The 9,208-nt window shown below is 41.6% G+C and overlaps 1 long non-coding RNA gene across 1 annotated transcript; it reads left to right on the top strand.

The window, feature by feature from the left end:
- Nucleotides 1-2,396: 2,396 nt before the first annotated feature.
- LOC116236322 (uncharacterized) lies at nt 2,397-8,757 on the top strand. Its single transcript, XR_004168523.2, has 3 exons — nt 2,397-2,643; nt 2,870-3,573; nt 7,787-8,757. It is a non-coding gene; the product is annotated as an uncharacterized LOC116236322 (long non-coding RNA).
- Nucleotides 8,758-9,208: the final 451 nt, after the last annotated feature.

The following is a 9,208-nucleotide window of genomic DNA, read 5'->3' as shown; positions in this document are numbered from 1 at the left end:
TTTTGTACATAGCAAAGGCTAAAAAACCTCACAAACCCACTCTCACTCTCTCTCTTCCTCTCAAAATGAAACAAGAAAAATCTGGAAAAAAATCTACACACTCAAATCAATTTTACTCTTCCATGAACAAGTTCACAAAGCCCATCTTGCTCATACCCATAGAGTGGAAAGTTGCAAATAATTTTGCATGTTGCTGTGATCAGTTGCATTATCAGACAGCTAAATAAATGATAATGAATTCCACATGCATATTTTAACTGTTATCCATGTATTTTCTTTTTCTATGGCAGTTGTTTAATTTACAAGGAAGCATGTAGTGTTTCTGGATAAATGCACTGGAAAGAGACTCCTGAGATCTTTTTTCCATGCCCTGTCCTTTTTTCTTTATAGACTGCAAGTCAGCTACTGCTCTCCAACTCATGATCAAACGCTGCCATGGGAAAAGAAGTTGTAGCATATATGCCAGCACCTATGAATTTGGAGATCCTTGTTATCCCGGCATCCAAAAGCATCTGAATGTCATCTATACCTGTGGTGAGTCACAAAAAGAGCTCTCACTGGGGTACGTTTTTGATGAGCAGCAGTACGTGAAGAATGAGAAGAGTTATGAATATACATAAAAAATTGTTGAGCTTCCACTTAGCTCATTGTTATTTTCATTTGGTTAAATGGAAAGCCATAAATTACCTGAGAGGTTTAATTCAGTCTCTTTTTTTACGTATTGGTTTGATAGAAAAAAGCAGAAAACATGGAAATGACATTTTGTTAACTCATTCAACACTGTCTCCTCGAGGCAGCAAATTCTGTCAGCCCATTTGATGGTTGGACTAGATGACCTTAGTGGTATTTTCCAGCATTAATGATTCTATGATCCATATATTCTGAATGTTACCCTGCTGTTTCATTTTTTCTGCAGAAAAGTTGTGGTTAACAGTAGGATCCTTTTTATTTTGTTCTGTATTTCATTTTTTACCAAACAATAAGGCAATCACTAATCCATACCCACGGCATTCACTGAAAAAACTTGAGGTGAATATGACACTATTTACCTAAGAAAATATTGTTGTTTGAAAATAATATGTCTTCAGTTGGGATCATAAGTCACAATGCTGAATAGACACTGTACTCCTATCTGACTAATCCTCCTGTGCTGCAGAAGAGAATGATGCAGTATGAAAACAACTTCAGGTTTGATTTTTTCAGTGAAGAAATTTTGATCATTTGTAGCTGATAGATATGAAAGTATTTGCTTGAGGGTTTTGTTTGTATAGTTGTTGCTAGGATCAGCTTTGCCTCTCCCTCTGTTTCTTTCTACATTCTCTGAAAAGAGAAATCCTGGCGCTGTTTTCGATCTGCTGAGTAGATGAGCCATCTGATGAAGCAGAGGAGATGCTGGCTGTGTCTCCAGACAACAACAAATCTGTGGATAAATCCCTATGTGCAACAGCAGCATGCCAAATCTCAATATGATTTTTGATATGGAGATGCTATAGAATTTGAATAGATGCTGTAGCGTGACTGATGTATTTCCTGTTCAAAAACAGAGCGAGAGAATCCAGAGCATGAAGCTCTGAATGCCTGCCTGGCTGTTGTTTCATTTGGCAGAAGCAGCAGGAATGTTAAACTTTTCTTTCCCTTGTCACTTCTTTGTTTTTGTTTGAAATGATTTAGCAAGAAACAGAAATATTATCTATTCAAAGCCTTGCAAATGTTCTTGCCAGGGAGTTGATACTGTTATATTATTTTTTTCATAAACAGATTGGAGAGAATCTCATTCTCATGGGGATGTGAGCTCCATAATTCAAAATCAGGAACAAACCAAAATAGGGCCCCATGATGTATTTCCAAGAAGATATTTCCTTCAAAGCCCTTTGCAGCCTCCTTCAGGCATTGTGGTTCTGATCCCAAAGTCTACTATAGAAGGCACTGTTGATCTTGTAGTATGACTTCAGCTTTCCTACTTAAAGCTTAACTGCATCAGGAAATTAGCATAATATGCCATGGTTTGATTTCCAGTGGGTGAAATCTGCCTCATTATTTGAAGGTGTCCATAGTTCCTTTTCAAAACCATGGTCTGAGCTGTCTGAGATGTCATGATTCAGCATGTCTGAGTTGGATTTTGTGATCATCAGACACATAATTCTCCTCTCAAAAAGCAAAATCCTTCAAAATATAAAACCCAACTAAACAGGAAATCAAATTCTAGTTCCACATGGTCATGCTGGATCAAAGATAATTGTGGTATACTCTTAAAAGAAATTATAATACCAAGCAACTTGATGTTTTATAGTTTAAAGAATAATTGTGGTGTATTCCTGTTGGATATCTCCTTGTTTCAGGTTTTCATAAAGATGTATGCATTATTACTCCTGCTGTGATGTTCTCTCACTTTCACAAAACCCATGAGAGTGAAAAGGGACAGGCTTTGACTGCTATAGGGGAAATGCTAAGTCATGGCCTGAGCCAGTGATGGAGCACCTGGTGGGAAGGCAGGGCCAACCCAGGGAGCTCAGCTGCATGCAATGTACTGAATGACCAGAAGGGCTGGAGCCAGGATCCAGCCCTTCTGAGCCTTCATTTAAGGGTTGGCAGTGAGGTGAGGGGATCTTCCTGGAGTCCCTGCATGCCTGTGGCCTTCCAAAGGTAAGCGATTCTTTTCCTTCATTCTTGTGTCCACAGCTGCAGCATTTGTGCTTGTTCTCATTTACTGTAGTGAAAGACTTTGTCACCCTGTTATTATCACAGTATTTTCCATCCCATTATAGCACTACAACTGCTAAAAGTGACTCAGATGGATTTCTTTTGATTTAGGCAATCTCTTCTGTCACCTATGTCTGGATACATATCTTTTTTTCCCTGCCTCTTGCAGTTGGAGACACTGGATTCATGCGGAGTGGGTTGTGGCTTTGATGGTTTTCCTTGGAGAGAAGTGAAAGACACAGAGTAGTCCTAGCATCACTTGGAGGCAAGGCAGATGTACATCACAGGTTTCTCTGAGCATCACTTCAGCTGTGGTCTAACTGACTGTATCACTTGTCTTACCTGTGACAAAAAAACTGATGTGTCCATGCCAAGAGTTACTGACCATCAGTGCCTCTTCAGAAGAGGTGGTAAGAGTAAGCCCACTGATGGATGTGCTACTGTGCATGGGAGGACCTTCAAGCAGCCATTTTCCATGTGAGAAACTTTACTAGCTGTAGGTTCAAGGCAGCTGAACTCGGCTCTTTGTGCTAAAGCATGAACAGGGCTGGAAAGAGAATAATGTCTCCTGCTGACAGCAATTCCTGAAAAAAGAAAAAAAAATCCAATGAGCCATTACTTTGTGAGGTGATAAAGGATTATATAAATTCAAAACTTCTATTGTGAGCAGAAATTGTGGCCTTTTTGCTGAGGTGGGCTTTATGACTGCTGTTAGTGCTGGTGCATAGAGAAACAGTGAACAGCAAGCGATGTGACATCTCCAAGTACTGATAGAAGTTCATCTGGAAAAGTCTCTCGGACTGTTCTTCTGTAACTTTTCAGGAGGAGCTGAGCCCTATTCCTAATCTCCTGCCTTCTTCAAGAGGTAAATAGGTAAGGCAACAGCTCTAGTTTCTTATGAGCTAGTTCCAAATTTCTTGGAGATTCATTCCTACAGCCTCTGTGTTTTATTGGTTGTAAGAATACCTTCCAGACATAAAGAACTAAGTTGATGAATCTGGTTTAAAGGAAAGGTGTTGTTACATGAATTTTAACAAGACCAAGTGCAGCGTCTTGCATTTCTATTACAAAAACTCTATGCATCACTACAGGCCTGGGGCAAAGCAGCTAGAAAGCAGCATGGCAGGAAAGTATCTGGAGGTGTTGGCTGACAGCTGGCTGAATGTGAACCAGCAGTGTGCCCAGGTGGCCAAGAGTACCAACAGCATCTGGCCTCTATCAGGAAATAGTGCAGTCAGCAGGACTAGTGAGGTGATCTGTATCCACATTGGTGAGGCTGCACATTGAGTACTGTGTTCAGCTGTGGTCCCCTGACTACAAAGATGATGTTGGGGGCCTGGAGCATATCCAGAGAAGGACAGTTAAGCTGTGAAGGATCTGGAGCTCTTATGGGGAGTGGCTGAGGAAACTGGCATTGTTCAGTCTGGAGAAAAGGAGCTCAGGGAAGACCTTAAGATCATAGAATCATAGAATCGCAAGGTTGGAAGCGACCTGTAAGATCATCTAGCCCAACTGCCCTCCCATCACCACTGCTACCACAAGCACTAAACCATTTTCCCTAGCTCCTCTTCCAGGTGCCTCTTGAACACTGCCAGGGATGACGACTCTTACTAGAGGAAGACACAGAATATATAAAAGGGACTTCTTTTTGTCAGAAGTTACTGACGAAAAACTGACTTTTGCAGCAAACAAACATTTCGAGCAACTTAGCTCCAAGGATATTAAACTGGATATACGGTGTTTGAAACTGTTTAACAGAGTTCTTTTGCCATATGGTAAAGCAGAACTCAAAGGCGCTTGATTTTTAAATTAAGGCCACGTAGTTTGAACTACCAAGTAAATGAAGAATAGAATAATAATATAACCCCAAAATATAGCTACTTTCATTGTTACAAATCAAGGTTCAGGGATGTATATTCAAAGCCTGAGTCTTATTTTCCTAGGATGATAGAAGCTTGTCTAGTATTTTTTCTTTTTGTATCAAACCTGTGCTTCTGGTCAAGTTATATGCATCTCTTAAAGAGCTATCCAGTCCCATGTAATGACTACAAATAATGAAAAATTCATGAAGTGGGATTCATCTAACCAAGTGCAGGCATATAAACCATAGAGATTTACAGTGTAAACATTCCCATCTGAGAAAAATGGAACAGCTTCTTTTGAGGCACAAATCATCTCATCCTAAAGCAGATGCCTGAAAGGGATGAACAGCATATTTGAGGTGACAGTTCCCCTGTGCTAACTGTAAATGGAGCTTCTTATACCTAGTTGAGATACTGTTATCTATACACAAGACTTCTACAGTGCACGTATCTACATCTGATTAGATGGCTTTCAACTAGTATATTCTTGGTCAAGTGCTCATTTTGGTCAAAATTACCACTGCCATGTAATGATAATTACAACACCTGTCTTTTTTTCTTATGTGTCCTGGATTCCACTCCCACCGTTTGATTTTTCTGATCTTTTGTTCTTAGTTTTGTTGTAGATTGCCAACTGCAGTTGGTGGTGTGGGAGAGAGTGCAGAGTGGCTTTTCATTTGGTTTATAGCATTTGTTTCCAGTTCCTGTAAGCAAATAGATGTATTGAACCTCCTTCCAGCCTTTTATATATTTCCATCTAGGGAAGGAAAAGAAAAGCCTTTTCCTTCTTTCTAGAAACTGAGATCATTCAGAAATTCTCAAACTTCTAGAACCTATTAGAGAAGCATATGTGTAATAGTGTGACTGCTCCATGATGGGTAGGACGTATCAGTTTAAGGCTGATGTTTTTCAGTTTCTGAGGCTGTGACTTTTCCTCTTTATTGATGTTTAAGGAACTTTCTTTATGGTTGCAGTTTCCTGGACCTTGGGGAGAAGCAAAAAAGAAAACTGCTCGTTAAGCAAGGTTCTTATAACTTGGATTAACAGTACAAATCTATTGGAGATCATTGATTAATTAAAGGCAAAGGCAAGATCTCTTGCTGGCCAGAGCTAGAGTGAGACACTCAACTCTACTGATGGGCTTGGAGGTATCTGTCATGAGCAGAGACTGTAGTGGCTCTGCTATCATACATCAAGGAAGAATATGCTATAGAGACAAAGGCTTGTTTAGGTTTAAGGTTAGTGAATGTACAAGAATGTGGATTGGGAGTGATGTGTCCAGGAACAAACTTAACTTGGAGTTGGAAAAGTCACAAACAGCCGAATTAGTTTGACCATGAAGCTTGGTAAATGAGGTAATGGGAAGCTGTCTGTGTGCAGCTCCTTTCTGTCTTTGCTTATCATACAGCTCACTGCAGTGTGGTCTGAATTGTGCACCCAGAAGAATCCAATCGTGTCTGGCCTGGCTATCCCAGACAGCAGATTTTCATTACCAGGGAAGGACGAGCTTGTCTGATGTAGATTAGGCTAAATAAATATTCTGCAGAAGCAGAGCTTGGCATCTCAGGTGGAGGAGGAGTAGGCAATGCTGTCACCTCTAGAGAAAGGCTTGGAAGCCCTCTAATTATTGCAGAGAAGAAATGGAGACCTGGAGATAAAAGTCATTGCCTTGGGGATAAGGAGGAAGGAAGAAGGGGCTGGAGGACGCTGAGAGAGTTCAAAGAACACTTTTTACAGTGATCCTAAGCAGAATGCCATCATACAACTAGGCAAGCTTAGCAAGCCTGCTGCTGTGGTCATTCATTTCAGCCTTACTGAAAATCGTGTAGGGCTTCTACTGTGGAAGAGAAGAGTCCCATAGGGAGTTAGTTAAATTACTCTGGTGCTCCTGACACACTCAGGTTTGTGTGCCTGGATTCTTTATTCCTTTTATTTCTGTTGTTGTTGTTGTACTTGATAAAGACCACCATCTAAAAGTCACGGTGCAGTGGGTAAGGGGCTCAGTGTGGGGTTCTCATATAGTGTAAGAGGCTGCTCCAGAGTTGTTTTGCCCAGAGGATACAGCTGGAGATACGGCCATGGCTGGTGTATGTAAAGACTTTGTGGAGGGGCTGATGGCAAGGATGGTGGAAAGGCAGGTGGGATTTTTTTCCTTCTGATATTACCTACGTTTTTTTTTAGAGACTTTTAGGAATGTGTTGGTATGAACTCAGAATGCCTGCTGCAATAATTGTAATGGTAGACTAACATAACCAAGATTTTACGTTGGCTGACAAATCCTTTGAGGATTTCCAACCTCAAAGAGTTACTATTGTCAAATGACTTTCTCCGGCATAAATATGCAAGTCCTTGGGGCTGAACAGCAATCTGCCAAATAGAGAACTGGTCCCAGACTGAGTGTGGCTTTGTGGGTCCCCCCGGCTGTGCTGAGACCATCCTACTCTGGGACATAGCCTTGAAAGCAATTGTAATCCACCCTTAATATCACCCAAGAAAAGCAGACCTACCTGTGAATGGCTGTGCAGGATGGCATTTGAACCTAATACATTGTAAGGGAATCTTTCAAGAAGCGTGGGGAGAGATAAGTGAAGCAGAGTTAAAGTGGTGTGGATTATTTTTCCTGTAAGTATAACTCTGCTATTGAGACTTTCTGTTCTTTGGCATGATTATTCCTTTTAAAAAAGTTCTTTTAAAAGTTCTGAATAAGTTACAGACATTTATTGTTTTATTGTCACAGCCTACTTCTTCACCTGGGGACCTCATTGAACATCATCGTTAAATAGGGTTCCTATTGATTTTTTTTTTTTTCCATGCATGTCAAAACAGGCAGAGTTGGTAATTAACGTTAATGTTATAGATGTGAGGCTTCTTTACCGAGAAGGCAGTAGGCAGCCAGTCTGCCATCCTCCTCCATGTGGGAGGCTGCAGGCTGTGGTCCGAGGAATGTCTGAGCAATGGATGGCAGACCTTTCATTCAGCGATCTCCTTAACTGCTCCTAATTGAGGTTAATGCCAGAGGCATTGACACCTTGATGGGAACTCATTAGTGCCTGGAGGCTACTGCAGATTGCTGACAACTCAGTACAATACCGATTAGATTAAATGCAAAGGGAGTGTTTGGCAATATGACTAACTAAGATACATTTGCATAGATCATACATGTGTTTTCTCTTTGACTTTTGAAGATGTATCAAGATAATGCCATTTTCTTCCACTGTTTATAGAAGGACTCTCAGCTGGCGTTGTCTGTGAGCATCTGTCCATTTCTCTGCACATCTCCCGCTGCCATGCTGTTGGTTTGCTTGCCCACTCTTCCATCTCTCCACTTCAATGAGAAGCAGACAAGAAATTCTCTGGGATTCGGAAAACTCTTGCTCCTGAGTAGAAGAGCACGATGGAGAGGGGATATAAACAGCGATTTTGTGAAAGCCACCAAAAATGCTAAAATGCGTGAACTCAATGATGGGGCCCTTTGGTACAACTGGGGCTTATAAAAGACTGCCAACATAAGAAGGGGAAAAAAAAAGGAGCTTCTCAGGGGTGTCTGTAGTCCATTGATGAAAGATATCATAGGCATCAGATGCATGCTTAATTGCTAGGAAGTGCACTAATGACTTGCATCACTTGGCATGCCTATAGGCTGCAGCAAGGCCTGTCCTGTTGTGCAGTGCACTCGTTTATTGAAAAGCCATCCCTACTGTGAGTAATTCTGTGGCTAAATAGGCAGGGCTGGTGGATCTTGGGAGAACGTGTTAGTCTCACTTTGTGTCATAGGAGCTGAAGCTAAGATCTTTCAGCATAAAGCCTTACCTGTGCGTGCCTCCTCCCTCCCCAGCAGATTACTGGTGGTGGTGACTTTGTTAGATGAGTAGAGCCATGCTTTTCCTTCTGCTGGATGTTAATCATGCAGTATTTATACGCAATCCTTTCTACATCCTTAAATGAAAAGCACCAGGATCAGGCAAGATTATTTCTTTGTCATTACGTGTTAGTCACCAGAGCTGAGGACCTCTCTGGCCAAAAGAACTTGGGGAGGAGCTCCAGAGCAGCAGGCAGACATTAACAGCTGATCTACATGAGTTAGTCAAGGGGGTTGATGCTGTGCCTTATGAATTATGTGGCTTGTATGACTGTTCTGATTTATAATGGCTCACTGATGGATGTGTGGCCACTAAAGAACATTTCTCTTGTTCCAGTCTGCTCTCTTCTGTGAAGTGTTGGTCGGGCACAGAGGCTGATGTTTCCATGTCTTCCCAGTACCCATGGGAAGTGCTTTTTCAACAGTCAGTGACATGCTGAGGGTCTGGAGAGCCACTCTCCTCTTCCTCTTCGTATATCTTCTTGTGTTTCTGCTGGCACTCTGAAGCAGTGGTATTTTATCTTCTGGCTGTATGGAGACTTTAGAACAGCCTTTAACATTCTTGGTATCCCTGAGCTCATGCTCAGCAATGGGGAAGATCCACTGGAAGCCCCCTAAAGGTGATGTTCAGGTGCAGATGTTCAGTGCAGGTGAACTTTCAGGACACCCACTCCCCAGCATACTCCATCTTCAGAAAAGGTCCAGTTTCCACTTTTCCTGTTTCTATTTCAGGACCTCAGTTTATTCAATATGGACCCACCCAAACAGTTAATGCCCCTCCAGACAG

This window comes from Phasianus colchicus, chromosome 2 (assembly GCF_987193195.1).
Source record: "Phasianus colchicus chromosome 2, bPhaCol1.hap1.1, whole genome shotgun sequence".
NCBI lineage: Eukaryota > Metazoa > Chordata > Aves > Galliformes > Phasianidae > Phasianus > Phasianus colchicus.
Note: the sequence above shows the minus strand (reverse complement) of the source record. Positions and strands in the feature narration are given on the sequence as shown.